This window comes from Miniopterus schreibersii (assembly GCF_964146895.1).
Source record: "Miniopterus schreibersii genome assembly, chromosome: 2".
NCBI lineage: Eukaryota > Metazoa > Chordata > Mammalia > Chiroptera > Miniopteridae > Miniopterus > Miniopterus schreibersii.
The window spans coordinates 13,329,215-13,340,284 of NC_138102.1; the positions used below are offsets into that span (position 1 = coordinate 13,329,215).

General features: G+C 49.0%; 1 protein-coding gene across 5 annotated transcripts in view; it reads right to left on the reverse strand.

Annotated features, from left to right (window-relative positions):
• Positions 1 to 10,536, reverse strand: part of TRMT9B (tRNA methyltransferase 9B (putative)) — a 40,945-nt gene extending 30,409 nt beyond the window's left edge. For 3 of the 5 annotated variants that reach the window (XM_081127398.1, XM_081127397.1, XM_081127395.1), the window contains exon 1: positions 9,678 to 10,148. The gene's annotated coding sequence lies outside the window, so the exon portion shown is untranslated. Of the gene's footprint in view, positions 1 to 9,677; positions 10,162 to 10,397 lie in introns of those variants that run through there. The other 2 variants (XM_081127396.1, XM_081127394.1) reach the window with 2 other exon arrangements.
• Between the last annotated feature and the right edge of the window lie 534 nt (positions 10,537 to 11,070).

Sequence of the window (11,070 nt, forward strand, 5' to 3'; positions counted from 1 at the left end):
GGGACTGGCCTTTTCTCTAGTTTCAGGCCTGTCAGTGGATTCTGTGGACCCAAGTCCTTAACCAACATGAGACTGGGTGGCAAGGAAGTAGTTTGCTCAAGAGTCTGGATGCATCTTTGTCACCTGCTACGAGCTTGGGGACATTTCTGCATGTAAGGGGCAGTCAGTGGGTCAGATGCTCAGGGGGGATTAGAATGTCAGTATCGATCTCATTTATCAATTTCCTTGACTTGGCACTCCTTTCCCTCCCACCTGACATGCCATCACCTAGACGCCTTATGTTAACATTTTCTGCATCTTCTACTCTAACACCAGGTGAAGTGCCTGTTAATTTAAAAAATATGCATTTTAAGGAATTTTTAAGTAACATCTTGCATTAGTGTGGGACATTGTTTACAACTGAGGCACCAATACCGATACATTATTAATTTGGTTTTGCCAAATGCATAATGTCATGTACCCGCAATTCTAGTATCACAGAAGTTTCACTGCCCTAAAAATCCCCTGTGCTCTTACTCATCTCACCTTCCCCCGCCAAAATCCCTGGCAACTTCTGATCTTTTTACTCTCTCTACGGTTTGCCTTTTACAGAATGTCATATAGTTGGAATCATACAGTACTTAACCTTTCAAACTGGTTTCTTTCACTTAGCAATATTCATGAAGTTTCCTCCATGTCTTTTTGTGGCTCGATAGATGTTGTCATCACTGAATAATTGTATAGAAATACCATGGTTTGTCTATCCATTCACCTACTGAAGGACATCTTGGTTATTTCCAGTTTTGGGGATTATGAATAAAGCTGCTAAAACACCCATGTGCAGGTTTTCATATGAACCTGCCTGTTAATTTTTCAGTCCTCACCGATACAGGTGCGGTGTGATGAGAGCTGACTTGTGGACACTGTTCATTCCGGGAAGCCAGAAAATAGTCATTTTGGGTCCATTTTTTTCTCAAAGCTTCTTAATACCTATTTGGCTCTCAGCTATCATTTCTAATTGGCAGATAACTTCTGCAAATGTATTTTCTGAAGCTTGGTTACTACTATGACTAAAAGTTCATCAAGTTCCTTCAAGGTTGCTGTTACTGATAAATGAGCTTCTTCTGTTGACTCCACAGAGGGCTGACATCTGCCACAGAAAGAGAGAGAGCAATGCCCTTCCAGTAAATGTGGCAATTCCTTATTTGTTTCAGACATGTCAACATTCCTTTCCAGGACTAAAAATCCTCCGTGGAAATAAGGCCACTTAAAATTTCACACGAAGGGTTATATTTTGATGCTTCTGTTTCCATAAAGGGATGATCTAAATTGAGCTCAGATGCATTAATATTCTCGACATTGACCTTCCGATCTCTACTTCCACAACCAAAACAAGAATATTTTTCTTTGTCTGAGGAAGGCCCACATTCTGCTGTAGCCTGTCTCCTTTCATCTCAGCTTCCAGATCACTAGGTGGTGGTTGCTTCTGTTGCCTGTTTCCAGGAAGTTCATGGTCCCCTGGGTTACCACGATGTCCTTGGTCACATGGAGCATTCTGTTGTTCAGCCTCATGCTGTTGACCTCCTAGTTCTTCGCTTGCTTCAGCCACTCACTCGACTCTGATCCTGACATTCTCGATGTCAGCCCCTTTCACTTAGAAACATCTGTGGTTAATGCATAAGGGTACTTGTGAGAGAAAAACTAGCTTCCTTTCTTGTATAGGGATGAAATTTGAGACGCCCCCCCCCCTTTTTTTTTAGCAGGCAGTTTCTTTAGAGTATCTGCAACAGCTGCTTTTCCTCATGAATTCTGCAGAGGCATGGCCGGACTCCTGTCTGACAGAGGCCTGCGCTGAGGAAGTAGGACCAGAAAGATCCTGGAGAGGAAAAAGAATGTTCTGACCCCTCCCTTTTTAATTTCTTCATTTAAAAATCAGTATGCAGCCATAAAAAGAAAAGAAACTCTGACACATGCTACAACATGGATGAACCTTGAGGACATTATACTAAGAGAAATAAGTCAGTCACAAAAGGACAAATACTGTATGATTCCACTAACATAAGGTAGCTGGTCATATTCATGGACAAGAAGTAGGATGGTGGTTGCTAGGAGATGGGAGGAGAGGTGAAGGGGAGTTGTTATTTAATAGGGGCAGTTTCAGTTTTCCAGGATGATAAAAGTTCTGGAGATGAATGATGATGGTGATGGCACATAAATGTGAATGTACTTAATGCCACTTGCACTTAAAAATGGTTAAAATGGTAAGTTTATGTTATGTACATTTTATGAATTTTAAAAAATCAATACTGTAGCTAATGTAATTGTGAATTAATCAAATAAAAGTATAATGTTAGATTCAAACAGTACCCTCCTGAGAATACACCATAAATGGGGTTTAGGAATGACAGCCTGGTAGGGGCTTGAGCTAGAAAACAATGGATTTGTCTTGAAGCTGCTTTTACATAGCACGAACACTGTTTTTACTTTGATGTGTTTATTTTTGGTGGCTTGGGGTGATGTGGCTAAACTCTTGGTGTCACTACTGGATCCAAAAGAACATACTCATATTATAGTGGTTTATCCCAAGCAACATTTGCAATTCTGCATTTAAATGTTTTCACCATCGACCAGAGAAGATATCTGAATGGAGTCTTACCTTCAGAGATGTAAAAATCAATTTAAAAATATGTATGTAACAGACTGAAAAATTCACTAACTTCATTTGTTTCAGCTACTCTTATTTTCCAGTTCCAAGTATCAGAGGCAAACATAAAATGACTTCATTCAATAATCGAGACTAATTCCTAGATGTGCTAATGTAATTTCTAAGTGCAAATAAATAATAATTGGTTACTTCGCAATAGTAGAGATCCAATCACATCTACTTTAATAGTTTGCAAAAAAGGATTGTGACCAGCGCCAGGATATGAAATGTGATTAGTAAATTCAAGCATATGCCTATTTTAATCTCCAATCAACAAGCCATTTCTATCTTTGTAATCCTTTAAAAAAGCACCATTAATTTTTTTTTTACAGAGCAAAAAACACTCAGTAGAAGCACAGATAATTCATCTAATGAAAGAACCAGCCTCCAGGGGTTATTACTCTGGACACCATGTTCTTTGTATTGCAATTCATTAAGTGGATAAGATATCTGGGACTTTCGTGGGGAGGACCCTTGAAAAAATCATTTTCCTGGCATTTTACTTTAATTACTAAACCAAAACAAAGGAATATTATTTCACATTCAAATAGAACCACATGCAGAGGCAGGCAGTTGGTAATTTGTAGTTAGTTATTTGCATGATGTTTTCTAGCAATTTCAACTGTAATAACTATAATATCCATCTGTTTGATATGGAAATTGGTTAGCAACTAGGTCCTCTTTTTGATTCTTACAATATGTCATCTACCTGCTTTGAATGAAATATTCTAGATACATCTCTAAGTGTTAGATGTGATGGAGTCACTCAGCATTAATTCCAGTCTCCTTCAACTGTGTATTCTTCTATCTCTCAGGCAAGGAAGCTATAAACTACATTTCCAAGACTCCCTTGCAGCTAGGGTTCTGGGCACAGACTGGGTTCTGCCAGTGAAATGAGCTGGATGGTAAGTGAGGTGGAAGGTGTCTAAGGAAGATGTTTGCTGGCTTGTCTTTGTTGTTGGTAGCAGTGTTCAGTCACTGGCTTCCCGGGTGAGTGGCACTTTGCAGTAACTTCTCTGATCACTGGAACCCAGTGCAAACACTGCTCTTGATGTCAGCAGCTCCGGTGCTGGCTCTGATTCCCAGCCTCCAGAAGGTGGCAACGATGGCGGCCACCCAGGGGGCCTGCCTGGGAGCCATCCTTTGAGCTCAGCCTGGATCTTCTCCTCTTCTTCCAGTTACTACCTTCCCTTCCAACCTTCTTGTGGGCACCTGCTTCCCATATTAAACCCCTTTCTGCATAAAGTAGCTGGGATAGTTTCTGTTATGAGCAACCCGACTGACACAAGAAAGGAAAGGGAGAGATGAGAGCATTCAATGCACAAGACAGCGGGTCATGCCGGGAGAACCCGGGAAGGGCAGGGGGCGGCCTGTCGGTGACACACGGTTACCCCGCAGGGAACAGGAAGGGGGTCGCAGGCCGCGCAGCCCAGAACCGCCCAGACCAGGGCGAGAGCTCCTTAGGGCTTGGGGCCGAGGCCGAAGCATAATTATAAAGGCTGAGCAATAATCATCGGAAGCCCTGGAGAGAGGGGAAAAACAGAAGAAAAAATGACAAGGAGGGGAGAGAGGAAAGAAAAAGAAGGGAAGCGAGAGGGGAGCAGGGAACAACAAAGTGAATAAAAGCACGCGTATGGTGAGGGGGTGCAGACAGCTACTCTCACATGGCCCTGCCTGGGTGCTCCCTGATGGCACCCACCCGGGCCAGGGTGCTCCTGCCGATGCCCTGCCCTGGGCACCTACGTCACAGCTCCACAGAGCGGGCTCAGGACCTACGTCACAGCTCCACAGAGCGGGCTCAGGACCTACGTCACGGCTCCACAGAGCGGGCTCAGGACCTACGTCACAGCTCCACAGGGCGGGCTCAGGACCTACGTCACGGCTCCACAGAGCGGGCTCAGGACCTACGTCACAGCTCCACAGGGCGGGCTCAGGACCTACGTCACGGCTCCACAGAGCGGGCTCAGGACCTACGTCACAGCTCCACAGGGCGGGCTCAGGACCTACGTCACGGCTCCACAGGGCGGGCTCAGGACCTATGTCACGGCTTCACAGAGCTGGGCTCAGGACCTACGTCACGGCTCCACAGGGCGGGCTCAGGACCTATGTCACGGCTTCACAGGGCGGGCTCAGGACCTACGTCACGGCTTCACAGAGCTGGGCTCAGGACCTACGTCATGGCTCCACAGGGCGGGCTCAGGACCTATGTCACGGCTTCACAGAGCTGGGCTCAGGACCTACGTCATGGCTCCACAGGGCGGGCTCAGGACCTACGTCACGGCTCCACAGGGCGGGCTCAGGACCTATGTCACGGCTTCACAGAGCTGGGCTCAGGACCTACGTCACGGCTCCACAGGGCGGGCTCAGGACCTATGTCACGGCTTCACAGAGCTGGGCTCAGGACCTACCTCACGGCTCCACAGGGCGGGCTCAGGACCTATGTCACAGCTTCACAGAGCGGGCTCAGGACCTACGTCAGGGCTCCACAGAGCGGGCTCAGGACCTAAGTCAGCTTTACAGAGCTGGGCTCAGGACCTATGTCACGGCTTCACAGAGCTAGGTTCAGGACCTATGTCACGGCTCCACAGAGCGGGCTCAGGACCTAAGTCAGCTTTACAGAGCTGGGCTCAGGACCTATGTCACGGCTTCACAGAGCTAGGTTCAGGACCTATGTCACGGCTCCACAGAGCGGGCTCAGGACCTATGTCACGGCTTCACAGAGCTGGGCTCAGGACCTATGTCACGGCTTCACAGAGCTGGGCTCAGGACCTACGTCACAGCTCCACAGAGCGGGCTCAGGACCTAAGTCAGCTTTACAGAGCTGGGCTCAGGACCTATGTGACGGCTTCACAAAGCTGGCTCAGGACCTACGTCACAGCTCCACAGAGTGCGCTCAGGACCTATGTCACAGCTCCACAGAGTGGGCTCAGGACCTACGTCACAGCTCCACAGAGTGGGCTCAGGACCTACGTCACAGCTCCACAGAGCGGGCTCAGGACCTATGTCACAGCTTCACAGAGCTGGCTCAGGACCTATGTCACAGCTCCACAGAGCGGGCTCAGTACCTATGTCACAGCTCCACAGAGCGGGCTCAGGACCTATGTCACGGCTTCACAGAGCTAGGTTCAGGACCTATGTCACAGCTCCACAGAGCGGGCTCAGGACCTATGTCACGGCTTCACAGAGCTGGGGCTCAGCAGTTCTCAATTACAGACTCAGGAAGTGAACCAGTTCCTAAAGCTCTGGAATAGACACATAGTCAAATGGGACAAATGTACTTATTTTGTATATTTCCAGCTATCCTATAGAGACTAATTAAAGTCAGACAATTAGTAATGCAAAGAGCTGTCAATTATCGTAAATACTGGTTTAGCTTCTGGTCAGCTAAAAAGTGATTGTAAATACCCTTTTTATAATTCAATAGAGTAGTCTGAAAAAAAGCCTAAGGTAAGATGTTTACACAAAGGAATTAAGAGTTCTACTGAGACTGTAATTCTTAACCTAAAAGGAAAGAGCCCAGCTGGCTTGGCTCAGTGGTTGAGCACCGACCTATGACCCAGGAGATCGCAGTTCGATTCCCAATCAGGACACATGCCCAGGTTTCGGACTTGATTCCAGGTGGGGGACATGCAGGAGGAGGCCAATCAGTGACTCTCTCACTGATTTTTTATCTCTCTCTCTCCCTTCCTCTCTGTGAAATCAGTAAAGATATATTTTAAAAATAGAAAAAAAAGACAAGAAAATCTGTGTCGCAGCCCAGGCCTACTGTTCCCATCTCATTGATACATCATTTCCTTCTTCAAAGACACTGTTCTCTCCACAGTCCTCCCCATCAGCACACACACACACACACACACACACACACACACACACACACACGCCCGTCTCTGAAAGTGCTGTTCACTGGGCCTAAATGCTCTTCCTTCCCAAGGCCCTCCCTCACAGCCCCAATATAATTTCCTTAAGCAAGCATTCCTGGCCTCCCTCCCTCCACAGGCCAAACTCCCCGTGTCTGCCCTGGACAGTCTCCTGCGTAGGACACAGCCCAGTTTTAACGATAGGTTTCCCTATGCACACTACCTGCACACCTGCGTCCCATGAGGGGTCAGGTCTGTCTGTCTTGCTGTTGCATCCCGGAGGCTCAGCATGGTGCCTCGGGTGCCTGGGGCATGCTGAACGACTGAAAACCCGAATGAATGTTATTGCTGCTTCATCCCCCAAGTCCAAACACTCCATTTCTAAATAATGCCAAGTGCTCTCACCTTTTCTAACTGTCCATGGGAAAGCGAGGGATTATTGGCATTTAATGAGGACCATCCTTCTCATGGCATTAACAGAAACTAGTTAACGAAAAGTTTAAATTCGATTTTAGAAGTTCAGTGGGTCACGTCCCCCTTCCCCCTAGTATCTCACCGTTACCTCCAAAACCAGCACAGCTAACTTCTGTAATCGAGGTCAGCGAGGGCCTGTCTAAGGTGGAGGAAGTGCGAGTTCGACAGCGAGAGCATCTGACTCCCGAGAGCATCTAACTCCCAGCGTAACCATGCTGTGTACTATAGGACATAACAGTGTCGCAAGGCAGGGGGGTGGCTCGTTTACTGTCAGTTATGCAGCCCCCAGGAAATGACACTTAAGTCAACAGGTTTCTCCTTCTTAGAAGCGGCTCACAATGGGCCAATAGCCTACCCAGCATTTACACCGATTCTTCCATTTGCTGAGCACAACCAGCCACCTTAGGAAGTATCCTTCCCCCCATCTCACAGATGAGGGAATGGCTCAGAGCTGGGGTTCACTCCAGGTAATGGAGTGCAAACGCTAAATTCCTTCTCTTTAGTGGTTAGAAGTTTCTTCAGGAGGGAAGTAGGTACCCAAAGTGAAGGAGGTCAACTCCTCTGGGAGACTCTGAGCCAGAGGTCTATGCTATATACCCTTATGATATCAAGAGAAGAGACCTGCAAAAGCTGAACGACACTCAACTGGTCATTTAGCACCTCTGTATTTTCAGCCCTACCGGGGACTGAACTATGCTAGAATCAGGCTAGATATTCAGTTCCTTCAGTCCGTCCTTAAATAAATCCCCAGTAACTTAATACTTCCAAGCTACTCTTCTCAGAATACTTCCTAATTTATCTATGAGTGAAAACACAAGATTGCACAGACAAGTTCTGACAGCCTCATCTCAACAATGCGTTATACCAAGGGCTAAATTACAATGAGAACTTCACTCAATTCCTATTTAAAATACAAATCAGAACATCAACATGCAGTAAACACAAGGATTTAGTTGCATTTTCCCCCCTCAACATTAAGATCCTGTATATTGCCAAGCTTACCCGCCCTTCGTGCCTTCTTCAAAATAGCGATGATAGAGTCCCCATCATAATATGTCTCCGATTTTGGAAACTAGATTCCTAGAAGTGCCTGTGAACTCTTTACCAGTGAAATGCATGTCAGTATTCACATATCCACTGATTAGAAATACTCTGGGATTTAATACCTTCTTTATGGTCCTTAATTACCGTAAGATTTGACTTTAGAAGTACACATGAACAAATTTAAGGTTGATTGGGACAGCCCCTTACCCCTCCATTTCAAGGCATAGTTAACCACGCAGACAGCATTTTCGACTTCATATCCCTCCAATAAGTAACATTTTGTTATAACCTTTGAACTACGTTGGTGCTTTTGCTATATTAAGACACACACACACAGAGCCTGGCAGGTGTGGCTCAGCGGTTGAACGTTGACCCAGACACCAAGAGGTCACCAGTTGGGTTCCTGGTCAGGGCATAAGCCCAGGTTGCAGCCGATCCCCAGTTGGGAGCCGGGAAGAGGCAGCCGACTGATGGTGATTCTCTCCCATCCATGTTTCTATCCTCTATCCCTCTTCCTTCCTCTCTCTAAAAGCCAATAAAAACATATTTCAAAAAAAAGACACACACACAAGGGACAAATTATTTCCAAAGAACATCATTACAGTAACCGAATCTTTCTAGAAGCAGGATTTCTTTAGAATCTAGAGAAGAGTTTATAGAGAGCCCCTTCTCAAATCTGCCCGAAGGCCTTCTCGGTGCAGCAGCCCTCTGGAGCAGCTTCCTCCAACTTGCCAAGGTCTCCTTGAGAAGTCCTGGGCACTCCTCCCCACTGTGCTGCTCTAAAGCTCCCTCACCAATCGCCAATCGGAGAGTCCAGCGCACTGCTTCTCAGCCAGGTGTCAAGGACAGAAAAGCCTGCAATTCTCCCTTCCCTAAACTTCAAAACAAATTAACCATTTATGAGTCAGTAAGGTAGTCCAAGGAGTCGATAGGCTCCTAAGTCACATGAAACAAGGAGTTAAATGCCAATTGTTACCTGTAACATTGCCAATAACCTTAATCTCAAAATAATATAGATACATTCTGGCTCTGCCCACACGAAGCCTTCCATGAACATTTAAATGCATGCAGACCAAACAACATATCAAGCTTTGCATGCACGCAGATGTTTACAGCCTCACACTCTTCCTACATAAAGCATTGTATGTTTATAACGCGTATCACAAAGAGCCCAGGTAACACCAGAAAACACACATACAGCAAACATTATGCAAATCCTACCCTCCCATTTTGATATACCTTCTTCCACTCTGTTTTCACCATCCCCTGTGACCACTGCAGCAAGTTCTTTCAGATCAACTAAAAAATATTCTGACAAACTTTCTGACTTAAGTAATCTTAGTTCACCGCCTGCTGCTAGCTAAAAATCAATTCCCAAATGGTAGCTTCTAAAGGTAAAGATACGCGTGTGCTCCACGAAAACACAAATTCATTTCCACCGCGAAGACACTGAGCCTGTCCCCTGCAGCTCGGAGTTCCCATTCGGCCGGCGCGCACTGAGGCACATTCCGCAGTCCCTGTCTGCAGGGCGGGCTCGCCCGTTTTGTTCACGTCCAAGTTTTCAAGGTAAACAGGTCACCCTCGGCCACAGGAATGATTAAAGCAGCACAGAAACTCACCCGGGCGGTCAGACCCCAGTCGCGGGCGCGCGCGAGCGAGCGAGGCGACCTGTCGCGCCCCCTCCCTGTCCCCGAGGAAGGACAGGCGCAGAGCCGGCTGAACTAGGCTGGACGAGAGGCTTCCCGCCGCTCCCCGCCGCAGACCATTGTCAGAGCCGCGGTCGCCGAGCTTTCTGCACCGAACGGGGGCGGGAACCTCCACCGAGCCGGAGAGTTGCAATGCTCTCCCGGGGCCGGGGAGAACAGGCTGCTTTTGCATCGGAGCCGGAGGCTGTGCCAGGTGTAACTTCCACCCCTTGACCTATTTTAGAGTGTGAGCATGAAACCGAGGTGAAAAAAACAGACGGAGGGTGCGCGGGGCAGCGGGGCGCCGGGGTGCGGGTGCCCGAGTGGGAGCGCGCGCGTGCGCCCGGGCGCGGGCCGGGGCTTCCAAAGAGAAGTTACAGCCAGGCCCCTGCAGGGAGGCCTCCCGGGCGGCGGATCCGCGGGCAGAGCGCGGGGGGCGGGGCGGGGGGCCCTCCGCAAGCTCCTCCCCCAGCCGTGGCCCGATCCCCGCTGCGCCCCGCCCTTCTCCGGGCACGCCCCGCGCGGGAAGCGCTGTTCCCGGGGCTCGGGGGCCTTCGGGCGGCCGCCGCGACCGCAGCTAGGCGGCTGCCCGCAGCTCCGAGAACGCAGTTCCCCGCCCCCATCGCCATCCCCGCCTCCCCGCCCCGCCCTCACCTCTCCCGAGGCGTCGCTCGCGCTCGGGGGTCCGGGGACCCAGGCCCGTGGACAGCCGCGGAGGGGCGCGCGCGGGGAGCGGAGCCGAGGAGCGTCGCCTCCCGCGAGTCGGCTGGAACGCCCCGCCCAAAAAGTGCCCGGGAAGGGAGGCTCTGCGGCGGGATGGGGTAACCTTCCCGCCGCCCCCCGCGCTCCTCCGGTCCCTCCCGGGAGCGGCCGGTCCTCCGGGGAGGGGACACCTGGCCGCCCGGGCGCAGCAGCGCGGCACCTGACAGTAACGTGACGCCCTAGCGCGTCTTCTCTGATTTGTTCCTGGCAAGCACCTACTCCAAGGGAGATGGCCCCACTGAGGATACTGGATAACCGAGCATCAAAGGGCTTAAGTCCACGGGGTCACCGCGTAGCTCTCCGGAGCTTTTCACCAAAGCGGGATGCTGACTCTGTTAAGAGTTTTGCAAAAGCAGCATCTGTCAGAGGGAGGGATAGAACTTGGGTTAGAAGATTCGACCTAAAACTGGACACAGAAACACACACACACACTACTTCTGTAACCGTAGGGCCACTTTCCGCCAAGTCCTTAGCGCGATCATCTTCAAGCCCTGTTATGAAGCAACTCAGCAGCCACCAGGGTCTGTGTTCTTTAAAGACACTAGTGCCCAATATTGAAAAATGA